Consider the following 16757-nt stretch of genomic DNA (forward strand, 5'->3'; position numbering starts at 1 on the left):
TCAGTTTCTTTATGTGCTTGATTTGTTTAATAGAGTTTGTGCCACTACAAACAGCCATGAGTGGAGAAAAACAAAAGCCTAGTGAAATGGAAAAAGTCACAGGCTCATTTATTGTTCTTCTCATTTTACTCTCAAAAATGTTTAATAAACCTTGTGCACCTCTGCTGAAAGCACAAACATAATTTCCTGATGGATAGGTTTTTCCCAATTAGGGCTTATTAGAGGGATAGTTCACCTAAAAAAAAATTAAAAATTAAAAAAATATATCTGTCAATTGCTCACTTTCACATCATTCCAAATCCATAAGACTTTGACTCCTCTTCGGAATACAAATTAAGATATTTTTAATATTCTCTCATTTTTTTGTCCATCCATTGACAGTCTAGGCAATCAACATTAAAAGTAATCCAAATTATTTATAATTATTAGTCCAAGTCTTGCAAAGACTGCTTTATAGAATCAACAGATTTTATTTTAAGTTCTAGAGCACATCAAATAAGGTAAACAGAATCTTTAATGTGTGTATTGAAGATCACTCATTGTTAGGTAAACGATCCCTTTAAAGCAAAGTTGTTTCTTTTGTGCTTTTTTCATTTACAGAACATACATTTTTTTTATTTTTTTTTTAAACCATCCCAGTTTGTACCATCAGTGATGACATTAATGTGATGTTTTCATACTAGAATGTGATTGGCCATCTTTTTTGCAGTAATTTGCATACTGAATATTAATTTAATGCAAATATCAGAAGTTGTTTGGTATTGTTTACATTTCTGTGCATTGCAAGTTTAGTCTCAGAAGGTATTTTAAACTCAATAAATTTAATTATTGTATGAAGCCAAATGTTCCTTTTATCTACATTATATTATTTTTTGCTTACTTGGTATATGATCACTAACCCTGCTTCTCTCTCCCTTCTTTCTAGGTGGGTACAGACTGAATGACACATTATGAAGCATCACATGGTAATCTGTAGTGATTATTTCCTTCTTTTCTTCCACTGTTGGTCATTCAGTTGTGTAGTGAGAATGTGGAAAAAATCCTATTGTGATGATAACTTGTATTTTTCTACTTAACAGTTTGCACTGCTTAATGGTATTTGATAGTTGCTGTGCCAGTACATAATGTCGTCATTCTCAGGCTGAACAGGGAGGTTTTTTTCTGGTTTTAATGTGTGTGTGTGTGTGTGTGTGTGTGTGAGTATTATGTTCAGAGTAGACAAAGGGCTGGGTGTTTTGAACCCTACGCTTAGTGAATTGTGTGTTGGTGTGTGCATGACTGTCTTGGCGAACACATAAGCGTATGTGTGTGGCAAAGCTAGCTAAGAGGTCCTTCCTGTGAAGCTCTGGCCATAATGAATCTTTGACACAGATAAACCTTATCAGTCCACTGTCTTATTGCAATGACCTTCCTCCTGACCCTTCCCTGTGTCTCTATTAAAATAAAATACCCTCAGTGCCTCTTCCTCTAAGCCTTGCTCCGCCAACACTGTGTTAAACAAAAAGCTCAGACTCAAAAACATTGGCGAGTATTTTGTTTTCACATATTGTATGGAGACATATCACTTCCTGTGAGAGTTATAACTGCGAAGTCACACTTATATACCCAGAGTGTACTTGTTTATACAGTAGAGTCTGTGCTGTTAGTGAAAAGAGTTATTAATATGCCATGATTAGAACAAAACAGTCTGCCAAATGGCCAGATGCAATGTTTTGTGTCTCTTAAAAGTTGCCCCTCAGGAGGTAGAAAAAGAAAAGGAAGTAGGAAAGTAAGAGTGACCGGTGTGAAATGACTGTTAATGAAGTTCAACACCACAGAGAACAATTCCTTTCAGAAAATGAAGAAAACAAAAAGCTGATCTGGCCAGATTCCTGCACAGTCAGGGTCATGGACATTTAATCCTTGCAAATGCAAATAGACATTAGCACTCTTTGAAATATCTGACACAAAATTTGGCTTAAAATGTCACAAAAATGCAATGTCGATAGTGTAGCCATGCTTGAAGCACAGCTCAAACAGAAGTCACTAGCCAAGTTTCCATCCAAAGTTGTGACTTTAACTTGAGTGAAAAATTAGAATGTTGCATTAAACATTGCGAATAAGCACCGTTTCCATCTGACAAGTCAAAGAGAACAAAAACATCACTTCCTGATAAACTGGCACTAAATATCACAAAGAAAAGTGGGAGAAGCCACTAAATATAGTCATCTTCATTTATAATAAATGACTTGTTCCTCAGAGCGAACAAACGAAACACAATGAATGCAGTCATTGCTTTCGTGGATGCCTCCTGTTTGGGAACGCAGTTGTGTAACAGTTCTGGGAGGCAATAATACAGATATACTTTGATAGCAGTCTTTGCTCTGGCATTTCAGTATGACCATTTCAGATGCTGTGCAACAAGATCGGTCCGCTGGTTCATCAGGTTATGCCCTCCCATTGCGCAAAGTCACAGGACTTTTTTGATGCACAATGCTCCCACAATTCACATTGACCCTTTTTCACACAAGACAAAAACCACCTCAAGCGAATGCAGAAACTTTTTTGCGAATTAAGGGATTTTTTCCCCCTGAAATTTGGCGTTTCTGATGTGATACTTCTAAATGCGCATTAAAACAGCTGATGGAAACATCAAAACAAGCAGCTTCCTGTTGGTAAATTTTGCAAATTCATGTTAAAGGGTTAGCTCACCCAAAAATTTTAATTCTGTTATTTATCACTCGTGTCGTTCCAAACCCGTAAAACCTCAGTTCACAATTAAAAGATAAGTCAAATCTGCGTGGGGAAATTTTTCGCCTTCACGCAAAATTCCTGTTTGCGTGGATTCCTATTGAAATGGCTAGATTTCTCCCAGGAAAACAGTAAATGTGACCACTTTTTATTATGAAGTATTAACTTTTTAAATTTTAACCTATTAGGTTTTTGGTTTTGTGAGAAATACAGTAGATTTTAACTCCCCAGCTTCAACAACAGCTTCTTCTCAAAGTCTGACTTACATTGTGACAAATTCACAAAGCAAGCTGTGCCAAATTGCACCTAATAAATAATATGTAAAAATTTTAATTGGTATTGATTTTAGCAAACAGCTCTTAAAAGAAGTATCTTTTGAAAAGTTTCAGTTGGTGTTAAAGGTTCTTCATGGAACCAAAGAACCTTTATTTTTAAGCGTGTAACAGACATTTCCAGCAAACTCTTGGAGCTTGAGGCCTGAACTTTTCTGTTTTCGTTTTCTAAACCAGCGTGAGTTGGTATGCTTGGGGTTTGGACTGCACTTCTTTTCCATAAACTCTCCCCAACCACACAGAGCTCATTTGGGGTGGGGGCCTGCGATGACATGGCAGCCTGAACGCCGGTTTCACTCTCTTCTCCTCCCATGACCACACTCTAAATGCAGGGTGCCCTTGCTCCAGTGTAACTCACATTACCCAGAACTGAAACCCCTTCCAGGGGTTTGTTGTGGGCTCTAGAGCTGTTTGAAAACCCACAACCATAAGCTTTCATTCCCCTGGAACTGATCAGGCGTGCCTCTGGACTGCCTCAATCACAGATGAAAGAACAACTTGATCCTCATCCGTGTATTTGCCGCTGAATTTTTTAGGGGGCTTGAGGTTGCCGTCCACCAGAGGTACAGTACTGGAGGTCCAAACAGGGTGTGTATATGTGTGTGTGTGTGTGTGTGTGTGTCTGCCCTTGTGGCTTCATTAGAGTGCAGACCTGTTTCTGGGGAGTGATGGATGAGTGGACAGAGGGTGCAACAAGGCATACTCAAACCCCCTCACACACACATACACACTGTGAGAAGACTCAAACACAAGTCTCCTTTTTCCCCAATGCATCGTTTTACAGCTATCTTTCAGTTGGTAGTGTGTTTTAATTGACATTTGTTTTGGAACACAATCATGGAGGTCCACAGCTCAAAATGTGCATTTGTGTTTGTATAGGCGTTTAGTTTGGCGCTTGTGGGCATGGGGTCACTGGTCATACTCTGACAGGGTGGTGGCTGTGGTTTATTTTCCTTTTATGCTTGAAATCAGTCTAGATTTAGTAATGTGGTGCTGCGTCTGTTTTGCCGAGGGTGTATTTAGAGGCTTAAAATATCCCTACAAAATAAGTTGAGCTCCAATGTATCCATCCATCTATCTTGTACCCATCATCTAGTCAACCATCCATTACTAAAGCCGTCCGTAAAAGCCAGTTGTAAGAAACATTTAGTTTAGTGAATGTGCACAAGATATACAGCCTATATACATGTTTGCAAAGCTTGGTGTCTGTAAGGTTTTTTTTTTGTTTGTTTTGTTTTTTACTATCTATCTAATAAATTTCTTCTGGACAAATATATAGCAAAAAACTGTAATGTGAAATATCACAGTTAAAAATAAGTTTTCTATTTTAAACTGTAATTTATTCATGTGATAGTAAGGTTGAATTTTCAGCAGCCATTACTGCTGTCTTCAGTGTCATATGATCTTTCAGTAATCATATGCTTTATTAAAAAAACAGGCTTTATTTTTGTAACGTTACTTCCGCTAGGTGACATTAGTAGTGCAGAAGCTGCCTACCCTAGCTTAAAATATTTACATTTTTAAACGATACTTTAAGATTCCGAGTTTGTTTGTCATTAGCTTGTTAAAATGCTTTGGAGTTACATCACATTGGTTGTTAGGCACCATTGCTACCATGTCAGAAATTTCATAAATGCCCTTTCTGAGCATCTGATTGCATCAGCATTGACCTGCGTAATATCATTTGATGAATGAGGTGATAAAGGTCCCTATCAATCTGCCGTCCGAGTTATGATCCACCTTCTGTCATTTCTGTTCGCCTTTGTTTAATATGGCTGATGCCATTGTCTCATTGACCTTGTTGATGCCGACAGGGCTCGAATCGCACATGTTGTTGCTGTGCATAATTGTTCAAGCCCTCTCCGTTTTATTGTGCTGAATGGCACCGCTTTGACTCTGTTAGTGCTTGCTAATTAGCACTGAGCAAAGGGCATGAATCAGGCTGTTAATCAGAATTAAAGTCACTTGATCAATGTTGTCCACAGAGGCAGAGGGCTTCCTTGTAAGTTTGCCCCCCTCTGTGACTTGTGTGCTTTTGTGTAATTTGTTACTGACTGGTTTAAAGTCTAAAAACAATGTTTTAATTTTTTCAATGTTCTACTAGAAAATGGCTGTTTGGAATGGAATACTTGCACGCTGCCTACTGCATACTAGTATGCAATTAACACTGCACGTAAATATCGCACGTAAAATAAAAATTGTATGTGAAGCAATGTGGATTAAATAGCGGTAAATATTTCTAACAGTTGTCACATTACCCTTTTTTTATGTAACAGTTTATTGAACCTTTACACATAAGGGGGAAAAAAAGTATCATATAGACCAATTCGGAGTAGAACACTTTTTACACAGTGACCCAAACTGAACACAAATATATAATTTGGTGCCATTGCTTTTTTACATATATGTGAAGTAAATGTATGCTGTTCCAAACATAGCCACAGTTTGTGTTACTTTATTAGCAGTTTGGTCAGATGTCCCACCCGAGTGGCCCAAATAAACGGGCCCTTAATTTACATTCTGAGACACAAGCAACTCCAAAATGTAACAGAACTGCCCCAAATAAAAGTAATTAAGCTGGTCCATTGGAATTCTACTTCAATCCCAATCATAAAACGTTTTGTGCTAATAATATCTTTTGTTAGGCCCCTCCTCTGACCTACAGTATGTTTCAACCAATCACAGCCTTCTGCCTTGTTTTTTTTTTCCATAGCTTAATATGGCAATGGCAGGAATAGTACACATTACGATAAAACACACAAACACATATCCATAAGCAAAGTATAATTTCTAAAGCTGTTTATTTGAACAATTCTGTATAGTATCCCCCATACTTCATAGTTTTTCTTCAGTTCGTAGGAGTTTCTAAATAGATAATCTCCATTATGTGCCTCTAATCCTCTCGGGAAAATCTCTGCATTTTCTGACTCTCATCAGCTCTGATTCATGGCTCCAAACGTCGTCTGCCTCGTAAAGGATACCGTGGCATTTTTTTTAAACAATAGGCTTGTCTCTAGCAGTGCAGGCTGATGAAACGGCTGGGGAGAAATATTGTTTTCTCTCCCATTGATGAGCACAAGTATTTTGCGCTTCAATAAAGCCTCCAGTCGTCTCAGAGGAGTGAAAATATATGGCTGCTTTTCTCTGGATTTTCCTTGACTTTTATATGTTAGACATTTTTGCAGCATTTTTCTTTGTGCTTCTGAATCAATATCTCATCTACTGGGTATACCGTAAACAGGCTCACATCCTTGCTGCTCAGGGAGAGGAGTGTTCAATCTGCTGAAGGTGACAGTGTACAGTAATGAAGTATATTTGACAGAGCAGCTAGCACCAGCCTCTTCTTTTACGCACACATACGCACAAAGGGACTGTAAGCTGTAGCTTGGTCCATAAGTAATGCTCGACAACGAATGCATTTGTCTTTGGTGAGATAATAAAATTTAGTTACTTGTGTTGTGCCAGTAACTTTGTTAGGAATTTCAATATAAAGTTTAAATCAAACCGTAAGCGTGACAATCTGACTCAATTGAAAAGACAAAACTATCTACTATGCAAAGCATCTGTCGCGCCATGTTCACTGTCTTCTAACTTGTACTTCAATGGAAAATTGACCATTTATGTAGGATGCCTTTTGTCTCTAGCATGACACATATTATATTATATTTGTCATGGTGCACACAGCAGGGAGGAATGAGGAACATGCAGACGAGAATGTAACTTCAAAATAATGGTGTCTTTACTTCAGACACCAAGGCAGGGCAGGGCAAGACAAGGCAAGGCAGACACAGACAGGAACACCGGGGAGTAACGAGTAGACCAGACTAAATCAAATGAACAGACAGGACTATAAATACAGAGGCCATGGCGGAGCTGGGAGCTCTGGAGTCCATGGCGGTGCAGGGAGCTCAGGAGGCCATGGCAGGTGGCCGTGGCCTCGTCCCTTCTACAAACCCCCCCCCAATTTCCATGGGGCAGCTCGGGGGTATCAGGAGCCCTTCGGGGCTAGACATACAGGACAGGAAAACCCACAGGACCAGGAAGCCGTCCTGGGCTAGCTCGGAAGCTGAGGCTTTTTCTTGGCATGACAAGGAGTCAGGGGCCCTCAGCAACCGCCTCCACTTCCGCGACAAGGGGGCAGGCCGCTGGAAATGGCCTCCGCGGCCACTACAAGAAGAGCCGCCTGCCCCAGACGAGTCTCCGTGGACAAGACAAAACAAGACTAGGTCAATTAAAATGTTCCTGTGGGCACAACAAGACTTAAAACCATGATTCTGGGGACATGGTACGGCACTCCTGGCCATGATGGGGAACTGGATCCATGGCAGCGGCCGGCGGGCTTGAGTCAGCGGTGGGCCAGCGGCCTGGGTGACCCGCGGAATGCGGCGTGATCTCCCACGAACGGTGGGCCTGGGTGAGCCGCGGACGGCGGCGTAATCTCCTGCGAACGGCGGGTCTGGGTGAGTAACGAGTAGACAGGACTATAAATACACAGGATAATCATAGATAATGAGACAAACACAGCTGGACAAGAATGAACTAATAAATCACACTAGACAAGGACAGGAAACAAACCAAATATGGACAGAAGAGGTGGGAACACATGACACACACGACAGAGTACTGACAATATTACTTTATATTATATTATATTATATTATATTATTGTGGCAGTGTGGAATATTCTTTGCATTGAGCTACTAATGCAAGCAAGCAAATGAGTGATTGAATGAATGAATGAATTTTCACTAAAACTCTAGTCTATTGGTATGCTAATATAGTAGTATGCTTTTATATATATTTGTTTATAAATATTTAAATATAATGGATTTATTACACTTTTTTATAGTTTTTATAGCCATATTAATTATTATTTTATTGTCTTGTTATTATGTTGTATTTTATTATTAAACTTTATAAATATATTAAATTAAATATATTAAATAGCTACAGCTATACAGCTGAATAGTTATTTAAATTATTATACATTTATATTGTTCTTTTATAAATATTTTAATATTACAATTCAGTTACATGCAATTGTTTTTCATATCTTCATAACTTTTTTTTTTTTTCTTTTTATTATTATTTCAATTTAGTACTCTTGCTGTGGTCAACACTAAAAGAATCATTTTAAAGCGCTCGATCACCACACAATTGTAAACTGTGCCGCTATTCTCACAGCAGATCCATGAGCGCTTAGTCTATTACAGCGTTCCAGCTCATCTCCCTCAGTCCAAACACACACGGCAGTGTGTAGCAGCACACCTAATCTACAAGGAGAGATTGAAATGCACTCTTCTCTGGGAATGTACTACATTATGCTTGCCTTGTTCTCCGCATTCAGGGATGGAATTCCAAAGCATCCAGTAACAACACTATGAGTAAACAAGCTTGAAAAGGGTTTTTAGGCTAGAATCACACAGTGTGTCTTCATTGTTTTGTTTTTTTAAGTATCAATAAATATCAAACGTTTGCCTCAAAGATAGGGATGTAACAAGATCAAAATCTTACGGTACGATAATACCTCATTATGAAGTCCATGGTACGATATTTATTGCGATATTAAAAAGAAAAGACAATTGAAGACTTGGGGGAAAAAATTAAATTTTATACATTTTTAAGTTAAGTTATTCTATCTAATGCAATTTGAGAGTTCAAAATTAAGAGCTCCAACCCATGTTCTTAACTAAGAAAACCTAAGTCTGAAGAAAGTCAGTGATTTGACTTGTAACTGAACTTTAAAGGGGACTCAGCCCTCTTTTTAGTTGTGGTCTCAGTCTAAATTACATGTTTTAAGGTTTTATTTAGATGGAAACGGCAGTAGAGCTTTTATTTTGAAGGAAAACTCTAGCTTCAATGAAAACAGGCTTACAAAAACGTGTCTCATTACAAATCTAATGAAACGCTGTAATCATCTGCCTTGAAAATAAAGCCTAACTGGTGGCCGCTGCGTTCCCAAACGTGCGCTAAACTCTGAAATAATGAAATAAATAAGTTTACTGCATTCATTCACTGTGAACGGATCCGTTCTGATGCGCGGAAAAAACACCGGATCATGAACTGATCACCTGAACGAAGTGTGCGCTTCCCTGTGAAACGCACAGCGACTTGATGAAGGAATTAAGCTATATTGTGCTTTCGGTTTTAGTTCGTTTGACAGATACTGTGCCAAAGCATAATGTCCCAAAATGCAACTTTAAACACCTTTTATGTTAGAATAAGAAGTTTAAATATATTAGAAAAAGCTACACTTTTTGTCCAATCATTTCATAGACCTATTGTTTCTTAATGTCACGTGACCACGATGATATCGAGACAGTTTTGCTATCGTGACACCACAATATTGATAATACCGTTACATCCCTACTTAAAGACATTGTTCAGAAATAATTTCTGAGTCCCGAACAGGACACTTAATAAAGTTAGAATGTGAAGTCAGAATCATCGTCCACCTAAAACACTGAAAATCATTTCCTTGCAGAGACCTTGGCTAGACAGAGCCACACACGGTGTATGATGTCACTCTGTTTGCCCTCAGGGCAGTGGCGGAGACCCTCGGATAGAGGTCAGCGTGTCCCATATTCTCTCTATCTCAGAGACAAATAACCATGATTATGGTGGAACACACACTGTGCATGGTTTCATAAGGGGCCACAGTCTCCAGCGACTCAGGGCTGTTAACTAGTAGTTCAAATGAGATTCACATCCCAAGCTCAAAATGCCACATCGAATACAGATAACCAGCAGTGCATGTGTGTGTATTTATATCTTTCTCAAACTCCATTTTTACAAGAACAAATAAAGCCACAGTCTCGGGGAGTGGGAGTGAAAACATTCAGTGGCTAGAGCTGGCACGGGTACTGTGCTTCTATATTGCATTAATATGTCCTTCGCTTCATCTTTAAAGAGACCCAGATGTGAAACAGATGGAAATATAATGAAGATCAAAGCGAGTGTGGTTGAAGGATATGGCGTAGTCGGGGTGGGAGGGGGGTTGTTTGTTTTGGAGAGAGGGCATTTGCCACCTGAAATGTGGCAGTGTGTGCTCTAGTGGCGTACTTTATTAGTTCCCGCTGCAGTACCACGCCAGATGGGTGAAATTGACCACAACAGGTTATTTTTAGCTGATGCTGTTTAGAGTGGATTTTTCCTTCATACGTAAAGTTTCCCTTCTGTGTCTGCGTGCTTTTGTTCACTTTAACTAAAAACAATGACAGAAATGGTGGTATACTCGTCAAATTATGTCATTTAGGAAATATTAATTAATATTAAAGTTATTAGATACCTTCAAGTTGCTTACGTTCTAGTCTCACGTAGCCAGACCTTCAGACTGACGGCTCAAGGTCTGGAATCCATGGCAGCTTTCACTGGCCAAGGCCTGCCCATGAGGCCGTTTGACCGACATGTCAAACAACCAATCACAGTTCGTTTTGTTCATCGTCACGTTCAGGGTGTGGAAATGTCTCCACAATAACAGACTAAAGTTCAAAAGTTTGGGGTCAGTAAGATTTTTTTTTTTTAAATAAGTTAATACTTTTGCTCAGTAGGATGCATTAAATTGATAAAAAAATGACAGTGAAGGCTTTATAATGTTACAAAATGTATCTATTTGCTGTGTTTTGATCTTTTATTCATCAAAAGAATTCTGGGGGAAAGGTTTATTGCAAAAATATTAAAAGCGCAACTGTTTTCAACAGTGATAAGAAGAAATCAACAGTGACAATAAGAAGAAATGTTTCTTAAGCAGCAAATCAGCATATAACCCTTTTGAAAAAGAAAAAAAAAACAGCATATGCTCATTATGCTGGTTAGATATGTTTTCAAGCATGGTATATGGTTTGAACTGGTCCTTAGTTGGTCATGAGCTGGTTGTAAACTGTTTGAGCTGGTCCTGAGCATGAGCTAGTTTCTTAGAACCATCTCATGACCAACTAAGGACCAGCTCAAACCAGCTGCCATGCTTCAAAACATACCTAACCAGAATATGCTGGGTTTTTTTCCAACAGGGAAGAATGATATTGTACAAAGACAAAGTTATTTTGTGCTCTAAGGCTCCAAGTATGTTTGTTTCAGAGAGACAGCCATTTCACTTGGTTGCATTATGGGAGAGGCTGCCACTGCCCTTTAGCTGATCGATAAAGTGGAATCTAGTCAGGAGGAATAACCATCAGCCAGAAGGAAATTGTGAGGCAGTCCACAAGTCACAGACTGAGAGGTTACAGCAGATATATGATTCAAACAGTTTAATTTGATATTGGACATTTAAATCCCAGCTATTTCTTGATCATTGACTGGGATGCACTAATTTAGTCGAGGTCCATCGAGAATCAGCAGAAGGTTGTGTCATGGTTTCCTCTATTTATAAAAGCGTCTGGTTGTCTTGATGGAAATTTTGTTATGAAGTCAGAGTGTGCTCTTTCCATCAAGAGTTCTGCCTTTCAAGAAGTTTTGCCAGCTTTTCTTGTACCTTGAGGGAAAGCTGTGGCTCGTGCTAATTTTCTGCTCTGGGTGCGTTTTGGCTGGGGTGACAGATGACACGTAGCACCTTCATGGCTCAATAGAGAGAATTGGGAATCCATCTGTGAGTGAACATTAACTTGAGCAGCATCCCACAACCCTCCAACCAGACTGGGGTCATTGCTGCCAGGGACACAAATTCAAGGACATTCACATTCGAGAACTTTTGAGATGATAGAACTGGGTTGACAGACAAATAGATGGATATTATAAGGATTCTAATGCATAATCAACTAATTATGGGCTTTTTTATAGATTGATGTTTGATTGAAGTCAGATAAATATTTGAAATGTTGATTTCTTTGATAGCGCTGAAGTGTAATGGGATATTTTTCACATTCCAGTGAAGCTGGGAGGAAATTGACGAGTCTAATGGGTTAACAAGCAGACAGACAGAGTGGTTAATGCTAATCAGATGGATGAAGGATTTGATTAGCCTTCATTAGTAGACTGGGATAGTCCCTGGAGAAAACCAGCAGGCTTCCAGTTGGAGGTCAAAGTTCAATTTGATGAGGGCTAGGTTAGCTCGATGCCCGATGAGCTCTACTTATGGTGCTTTTTCACTGCATAGTACGGCACGGCACGGTTCAGTTCAGTACAGCTCACTTTTGGCGGGTTTTCCACTGGGAACAGTACCTGGTACCTGGTACTTTTTTTAGTACCACCTCGGCCGAGGTTCCAAGTGAGCCGTACCGTTACCAAAACATGGCGTTTAAACTCTGCTGATCACTGATTGGCTGGATAAAATCATCACTGCCTGCGTCATTCAACTTGCGGCACGAGACACAACAGACCCGCTAGATTAAATCAGCACAGCAAGCGAAGGATTGAACACAACTGTTTTGAATGAGCACACCTTTTTTAAACAACCAAAAAATTTCGAGCATTTCGTTGTCTGTTGAGGAAGTACAGATGTTCCTCTCGTTGATAGCCGAGGAGCGGATCCAGCGAGAGCGTGATGGAGCGACGTAGAATTAAAAAGTTTTTCAGGAGTCATGGCAGTAGAGGCGGCGCAACTATAACGACACGTGAATAATCCCGCCCACTCTAAAGTGGTACTAAACTGTAGTGGAAACACAAAACGAGCCGAACTGAGCCGCGTCATGCCGTTCTGAACCGCGTCGAGCTGAGTCGTACCACGCAGTAGAAAAGCAACCATTAGTTATCTGTGAAGTATTATTGAAAGGTGACCAAAACCTTATGTGAGAGCTGATGTGAAAACTCTCAGAAGAGAGAGAGAAAAAATAACCTACTGGTGGTTTGCTAAGAGGAAAAGGTTGACGGAAAACACGTAACACCATTCTGCCATTTGCTGCAGTTCATCAGATGGTTTCTGAAGGGTGAATTTGGGACATGAGCATCTAGTCCACGTGAGTAAAAGTTTGGAAGATAGAGCTTGAGTGAGTTGGAAGATTGTCTTTTTTGGCTTGTTTGTAAGCTGTAATGCAAGCCTGTTAAGTCTTTAAAACTTTTTGATACATGTTGTTTACTAGCAACATGTTACCAATAGAGTTTCAATAATGGCTGACACAGATGAATAGCATCACTTGGAACTGTAGACTGTTATAGGTGGTGATAGTGTAAAGTAAAGTAAAGAATTGTATTAAAAGAATGTTTATTAAAGTAGGAATAATCTGTTTTTGGTACTTTTTGTAGTAATAATGTGAGTGCACTTTAATCAGAGTGCTATGATTTAACTTTAGTTACTTTTGCAACTTTTACGTACTATTTGTTATTTATATATAGAGAGTCGGACTCGTAATCCAAAGGTTGCGAGTTCGAGTCTCAGCTCCGGCAGGAATTGTAGTGGGGGGGGGGGAGCTCTCTCCACCCTCAATACCACGACTGAGGTGCCCTTGAGCAAGGCACCGAACCCCTAACTGCTCCCCGGGCGCCGCGCATAAAATGGCTGCCCACTGCTCCGGGTGTGTGTTCACGGTGTGTGTGTGTTCACTGCTGTGTGTGTGCACTTTGGATGGGTTAAATGCAGAGCACAAATTCCGTGTATGGGTCACCATACTTGGTCATATGTCACGTCACTTTCACTTTAAAATGATACCTATATTCATCAAAACTATTATTTGCAGCTGTTTTCAGGTGTGATCATATTAAATAATATATTTTATTTTATATTTCAGTGCCACAATTTAGTGTTAGAATGATTTCAGAAGGATCATGTAAAACCAAAGATTGGAGTAACGATGCTGAAAATTAATCTTCGTCATCATAGGAATACATTACCTTTATAGAAAATGTATTTTAAATTGTAATATTTAACAGTAACTGTTTTTCTGTATTTATGATCAAATAAATGTATCCTTGGGAGATATTAGAGACTCTTAAAAACCTTACCCAAACTTTTCAATAGCTGTTTATATATACATAAAAATTCAGTTGAACAATCAGTTTCAGTATAACATTTTCTGGCATTTCAATCTGATTTCAATTGTACGTCCTCCGCTTGCCCTTGCTGGTCTACTTTTACAGTTTTGGAACTACATTCCATTTTCAAATGTTAGTGGTATGTGGGTAGTCCCTTGGTGCAGGAAACTTTTTCAAAAGCTAATCTACCACCAAAACCAATATAAACAAAAATAAGTTTAGTCGTTTTTGAGTTGATAAAAATGGCTAATACTTTGTGTTTGTACATGAATCTATGTGTCTTTGTTCCGTGCTGACAAACAAATCTGAATGCTAATGTGGCGCTAGTGTATGCGTTATGCTAGTCTGACTCCACGCCTCATGATCAAATCTTTCAGCCACAGTGATGGATGTACTCTCTGTGTTTGTGTGTGCGCGGATCCATGTTTGGCAATTTCTCGCATGTCTCCCTGAGAGACAAAGGGCAGAGGCTGTTTGTGGAAATAACCCATGAAGACAGTGGAGCAGAAGTTCTCTCGTTGCATTCAGGCCTGTCCTCGATGCTCTGTTAACATGTCCGCTGTCTCGCTGTGGCAGCTAACATGCATTTGTGCTCCTCGTTCTGAGTGACAATGCAGTTACAGTGGTGGAAGAGGGTTATTCACACTCTCAGCCTGGAACTGATTGTCTTTTTCTGCCCTGCCGCGTCCCACACCTCTTCGTTCTTTATGGACACACATGGTCTTACAGTATGTGTATCTTGATTTGGGTTTGTGTATCAGTTTCACTTGCATTTTGTTTTTAGCTTTACTTGAATTTTGTGTGTTTTTATTTATTTGTTCTTTTTACTTAATTATCATACTTTTCAGTTTAATACATATTTATATATATATATATATATATATATATATATATATATATATATATATATGTGTGTGTGTGTGTGTGTGTGTGTGTGTGGTAATAATAATAATAATAATAATAATAGTTGTTTTTTAAATAAAATAATTTTAATGATATTTATTTTTTAATATCAATATCTATTTTTAATATATTGTAGGTGGCAATAGCATAATTGATGTGGGAAGTGTATGTTTTAAATTTTGGGTACTTTTCTAATAATAATGCAAACTTTGGGGAAAAACAAACAAACAAAAAAAGAATATGAAACAGCATTTAACTTACTGAAGATTCTAAAATGTAGATATTAAATTAAAATATTGCTAATACATTATATCTTTATTTGAAGTAAATAAAATGAAAAATAAATCAAATAAAATGAATTAAACAGGCTGTGTCTTTAGGATTTCTGTATGTAAATTAAATTACAAAATACCAAGGAATTTTTTTTCCCCTCATGGAATATTTCAGGGGGTTTTGTGTGTGCGCCCCAAAACTTGCACCTACCTACAATTAGATGTAAAATATAGCCTTGCTCATAACTTTACACTCCCTTTGAAAATTCAGCTTGCTTGCTTTCTTTCTTTCTTTCTTTAAATTTTATTTTCATTGATGAATTATTTTCATTAACCTGATTATTTTCATTTATCAGTTAAACTCTTTAACCTAACAGATCTGTCAATGTCAATGTTAGATACCTAATAGATATGTCAATGCTTGTTTGTTTTTAGTCAGGATTTATTAAGTTATTCAATAATACAATGATTTAAATACATGTATATGATGTTTTCAACTTCTATAAATTAATTTCCATTTATTTTGTGGGAGTCAAAAATGTACAGTTAACTATTCAGATATTTTATAGAGAAAAAGGCTGCAATTCTATGGAAAATAAACTAGTGTACCTTTTGGTATTATTTTTAATTATTTGTTTTAAAAAAAACAACAACAATAATTTGTGGTCATTAAATTAACATATTTGTTTAAAATGGTACAAATGTTTAAAAAAAAATATCACAGTAACATAAACATTTTCTATGAACTCGTCATTAACATTTTAGCTAGATTTTTTTTGTTATTATTATCATCATCATCATCCATATTTGTCATTGACCCACAAGACAAAATAATCCCCCACAATGTAAAAATCTTCCCCCATGCTGAATAAGGTATACGACTGCAACTATATTAACCAGAACCCTTCGTTCGTGCCTGATGGGAGTAAGTCTTTCTGAAATGCTGTGCTGTTTTTTGTTGTTTACGCTTCATATATTCTGTGAGCAACTTTTTCCAAGAGGGTCAGAAGAATTTGTGATCAAACACGTTTATCATAGAGTAACTAATCCAAATGTGATTCTCTGGGCCCTTGTAGTTACTCAGCTCAAGTTCAGCCCAGGCCATCACAGGCTTACATTTTCTACTCAGAATGCGAGGTTGACTCGGGTTGAAAATTTCAACATGAAAACGTTCGTCTTTTTAACCCCCCGGTGGCTTCAGGCAGAGAAAGCCAGTGTGAAAATGCCCAAAATGATGACAAGCAGAGCAAGAGGGCCGAGGAAGGCAGGGAATTGGCTGGCCTCTTCTCACTTCCACCGCTGGACTTGATGGATCTGGTGCCGAGGATGATATAACTAATAGTAATCTGGCTTTGTCCGGATGCTGTCTGCATGGCCCTTTGAAATTGGATTTGTCAGAGGGTTTCTTTTTCTTTCTCCTTTTTGGTCTCTCATACATTCACTTTGTCATTTGGCCTCTGTCTAGCTGTTATTTATTAGTTTTTTTGTTTGTTTGTTTGAAAACACAACTAGCTGCCATATATGTGAGATATATATATATATATATATATATATATATATATATATATATATATATATATATATATATATATATATATATATATATATATATATAAAT

Source organism: Barbus barbus, assembly GCF_936440315.1.
Source record: "Barbus barbus genome assembly, chromosome: 47".
Lineage (NCBI taxonomy): Eukaryota > Metazoa > Chordata > Actinopteri > Cypriniformes > Cyprinidae > Barbus > Barbus barbus.